Here is a 5,079-nt window from a genome sequence, read left to right on the forward strand (position 1 = left end):
TATTGTGTTTTATGAACACATTCACATACTCTGTGCCACAGATTTGTGTGTAAGAGGCTGTAAGCTTGTTGAGGTTGCTACATACCATGCAATTATCAATAACCTGATGCGGAAGTCTTGAAAAGATGGTGCCATATAGTACTATACTGGGGACAATTCTGGTTAAAAATCTTCATATGTTTGGATCAGTCCTTCCTTATTTTTACTGAAACTAATCAAGGAAGCCACACATAAGCTACTTTAATCCTTTGAGTGGGTACAAGTGAGTTTGAGGGTACACAAATTTCACTGGGTGTTATCGTGAAACATCTGCACGCGTCTATTTTTTACTGGAATAGTTTGCCAGTTCTCTCTAAACAGATTAATCAACTGATTAGTACAATTAACATAAATGATCTCAGATGTATGACAGGCCCCATTTGAGAGTAAGAACAGTGGGCCTGATTCATAACACTTGTAGCAAAAGTAGCGCTGTTGCCCATAGCATCGAGCCTGCTTGTTTAGTTTGAGGTATGAAACAAAAAACTGCTTCAGACAAAATCCCCAAAGTTGCTGCAGGTTTCCTAAATTGGGCCTACAGCAGGTATATGCAAACTGTGGCCTCCAGCTGTTGCAAAACTACCCATCATGCCTCTGCCTGGGTGTCATGCTTGTGCCTGTCAGTTTAGCTTCCACTCATGGGACATGTAGTTCTGCAACATCTGGAGAGCCACAGTTTGCATACCCCTGGGCTACAGGATTAATAATAGCCAAAGCATTTTAAGACACAAAGTCCAAAATAGATATCCAGTCACTTTACTACAAGCGCCATTCTGCATTTGCATAGGTAGAAAAATGACATAGCTTTTATACTGTACAATCTTCATACTTCAATCTCATTTTTTTATAATGCATATATTATACAAATATTTTATAGATTAGATATATTCCCTTTTATGACATTGCAACGCAGGAGGAGAACATTAATAAACAATAATAAATACATCTAGAAAGAAATACATAATTGTTACAGATTTAAAGTATATTTGAAAACGCCACTATATTTCAAGTTCAGATGACCCTAATTTCATTTCATACATTCTCGCTTTTCATTTAAAGATGTTCCCCTAAACATTAAAAACAGCTATGCGCTGTAGGCAATATTACGCTTCTATACATTAGGAGTTTATGAAGCATTATGCTGCCAAAACAAATTAAATAAAAGATTTTGTTGCTTATGTAACCCACTCTATCATTTTTTTTTTGTAATGTGTGTATAAAGCAAAGTAAAAAAATCTGCTGGTCAACAACACTAACAAAACCTCCATAATGACTACTTGCCAAAAACACACTTGCTCCCAAATCAAGTGCCACAAACTTTTTGTATTTTTTTAACTTGAAATCCTAGTTACCTGTTCTTTCACAAAATAGGAAGTAATGTGGCCTTTCGTATAAAACAAATACCTGAGTAAAAATGTTATCATGATTTCCTATACAGGAAAAAATGTCTATGTAACAGTAATACCTAATTTCAGTAAGCTTAAAATATATCAGTACTTTTACACAAAATCTGAAGATGATGCATTACACAAACACGAGTTCATACATATGTACACTACTGGCTCTTGTTTCTTTAAATACAGCTACACTTTAAAAATGGATTCCCACCATACCTGAAATTCAGTGCTGTGAAAAGCCTGATCTAGGAAGCACTTGCCATAACACTGCAGAATGGAGTCGCTGTGCTATCATCAGGTTGAAATAAGATCACAATCAGTTTCAAACCCCCTCAAATTGTGTAAGAGATTCTTCAGACTACGGCTTATGGCATAAATCCAAGTCTGATAGAAATGGCCTTGGCAAATGAGACAATGAATGGGAAGCCCAAAGATCAGATGCAAAGTCTTTTGGGGCAAGGACTTGCTGTGATGTTCAACACACCACATAATCACTTTGAACTATTTTTAATCTGGAACTATAAATAAAGCCTTTAGGGTTTTGACTGTGTAAGAACAACGCATTTGTAGATGGCTACTAATGAATGACAGCTACATTTCTAACAAGCAAACAATGCTATTTTCTGGTGTAAGCTGTGGAGGAAATTATTTTTTACTAAAAATGCTTAAGGTATATGTAAACCCTCACCACATAAAACTCATTCCTTTTTAAATAAAAATGAAAGGCAAAACATCAATGTGCACATATAAAAAACATAACACCTTTACCCCCCCCCTTTTTTTTTGTTTGTTATAAGTGGTCACATACCCTCTGTTCTCAGCTACATAAGGAGCTCAGGGATGAGAAACAACACACACTGAGCTTCCCAGTGAATGGCTGTGCAGGGGTGTGTGTCAGGACAAGTCTGATCATATGAGGAGAGCAGGCTAAGTTCCCAGCATGGCTAGAGAACTGACCATGCTGTGCTCTCCTGTTTAGCGTGGTCAGTTTTTAATAAGAAAGCACAGGGACTGGCAGGAACACAAACAAAAGCAATACAAAGAGAAAAGGATATTTTTTCATACAAGTACATGATACAGCAGGCACATATTAGGAATATGAAATGTTGGGTTTACATATTCTTCAAGAAAAGAAGCACACTGGTGATTTTTATAAGCTCATTCATAATCACCAAGACTAGCAATTGATCGCTACAGAGTCGGAACAAGCGTTCTATGATGTTAGGTACACAAACAGCATGCAGTAGCAATTAACATATTTTGAGCCCTGCACAATTTTGTGCAATTCATTAGTACTATATGCTACTTGCATAGCTTACACCACAGTGAGCTGTGTGCTTCATATGTGTAATAAATAACTACAGTACTAATTATTATTAATCCCTAGCAATTAGTTATGTGAATAAAGTAGTTGAAAAGGCAACTTCCAGAGGATCCCCCCAGCCCTCCTATAATTACCTAGCCTGATCTTACTCCAGTGATGTGCACGAGAGCAGTGGCTCTCTCCTTTCTTGCTAAGCAGATTTATAGCAGCGGGAGTCATTGGCTCCTGCTACTGTCAATCAAATTCTATGACAAGGGAGCCGGGCCGAGCCACCCTGTCGGTGTCTATAGGCTCAGATGTGCACCTGCACGAGTGGCCCCATAGAAAATCTCTTTCTATGGGGAAACTTGCTAAAGAGGTGAAGCCAGAAGTGCCAGCGAGGGACAGGAGAAAAGGATCAGGGTTGCTCTGTGCATTACCATTGCACAGAGCAGGTAAGTATACATTTTTTTTTTTTTATTTAAAGAAACTGCCTTTATCCTAGTTGCCCCTTTAAGGTGACATAAATTATCCCACTCACCCTCTCCACAAACGCATACTTCATTATCCGTGGACCACAGCCTCTGTGGATTGTATACATACTTTACCATATGTCCAGTGTCTCCTGGCTGTTCCTGCACAGTAGAGCTTTATAAAAAATCTATGGGATCTGGGGGCAGGTGCAGCCAGAAGATAGAGGACTTGTGGCAAGGATGTAAACAATCCCCCAGAACAGCGATGGTTGGACCAAGGTAAGTAAGCATCTCTTTATGCTAGTGCGGACCAAGCAATAGACCTGTCTGGACTGTGGCCATGCCACTTATCAGCTTGGATGCTCTCTCTCTCTGGTGTGAAGGGGAACTGAGGACCCTTTAGGAGGGAATGTAATGTGAAAAGGGTCTTTGATGTAAAGGGGGACTGTGAACACTTACGTAAAGGGGGAGATGTGATATTAAGAGGGGTTGAGGACAGTGATGTAAAAGGGGGCTACGACGTGTTACACCGCAAACATGAGATTCGGACCTCTGCCATAAGAACATTTTATAAACTAGACCCCTCTGAGTTTTAATTTAAGACCCCTGGCATACATATTCAAGTCAAGGACTTGTAAAACACTGCAGACAGCAGGTTAAAGGATTAAAGCCAGGCAACTAGAATGTTCAGAGAAAGTCAGTCCCCAAATTTCACTCAAAAAAGCCTACTTTAAAGCAGAACTTCACCCAAAAGAGAAAGTTTTGTTTGTTTGCATGCTCTCCCCCCCCCCCCCCTCCACTGGCACATTTGGCACTTTTTGTGGAGGAGGGGGGGAGCGGGTACCTGGTCTTGGTAGGTACCCACTCCCACTTCCGGTCAGATGTTCCATGGCGATTTGAGCCAGAAGTTCAGCCCCCCTCCTTTTGGGACACATCACAGATCTCAGAAGACTGTGGGACCATTCACAAAGTGCAGCGCTACACACCCATGCGCAGTAGGAAATGGTCTGTGAAGCCGCAAGGCTTCACCGCCATTTTCCCATACTCAAGATATTAGCACCTGCACCCAAAGCCAATTGAAGATTCGGCTCAGGTGAGGATATCGCTGGATCCCTGGATAGGTAAGTGTCCTTATATTATATAGTCAGCAGCTACACAGTATTTGTAGCTGCTTTTACTTTTTTGGTGGGAGCCTGTAGCTCCTCTTTAACAGTGGATAACTCTAGGATTCTGTCATAGTGCAATAACTGATTGACAGTTAAAATGATTAAGCCTGTCTATGCATCTGCTTCTATGCGTGGACAAAAGTTAGGGAAACTAAAAGGGATTCCTTATTTCAATGTTGGCTTTCTTATTCATTTACACCAGGGAAGAATGTCAGTGTGGTCACAGGAGTAATATTCTTATGCTGACCATACACTATACATTCTCCTTTCGATCTACCATCAACTATGTACTATAAAGGCCTGCCTGATTTTATACAAATTAAAGGGATTATGCAGATTTGTGTCCATATTACCCCCTTATTACCGCCAACATGCAGATATGTGGCCGCATAGCGTGTCGGCCTTAATGCCAAGCGGCCGCATATATGCTGCCCTGTTAAAATAACTTACCGTGCTGAGAGCGCGCTCACAATGCATACTTCCGATCATTTGACAGCCAATCAGAGCAGTCACATGACCCAGATGTCCGCCTCCCAACCTTTAGAACTCTTAAAGGGCCTGGAGGCTGTCAGCATGAAGTGCTTAAAGAGTTTTGGTAGAGCTAAAAGGAGACTACTAAAGTTGTACAGTCAGACTGTATACTGCTTGGCCAGTTTAGTTGTAAACTCCCGCATGCCAAAATCCGATAACAGGTAAGGTTT

This window comes from Pelophylax lessonae, assembly GCF_965119305.1.
Source record: "Pelophylax lessonae genome assembly, chromosome: 2".
In the NCBI taxonomy this organism is placed as follows: Eukaryota; Metazoa; Chordata; class Amphibia; order Anura; family Ranidae; genus Pelophylax; species Pelophylax lessonae.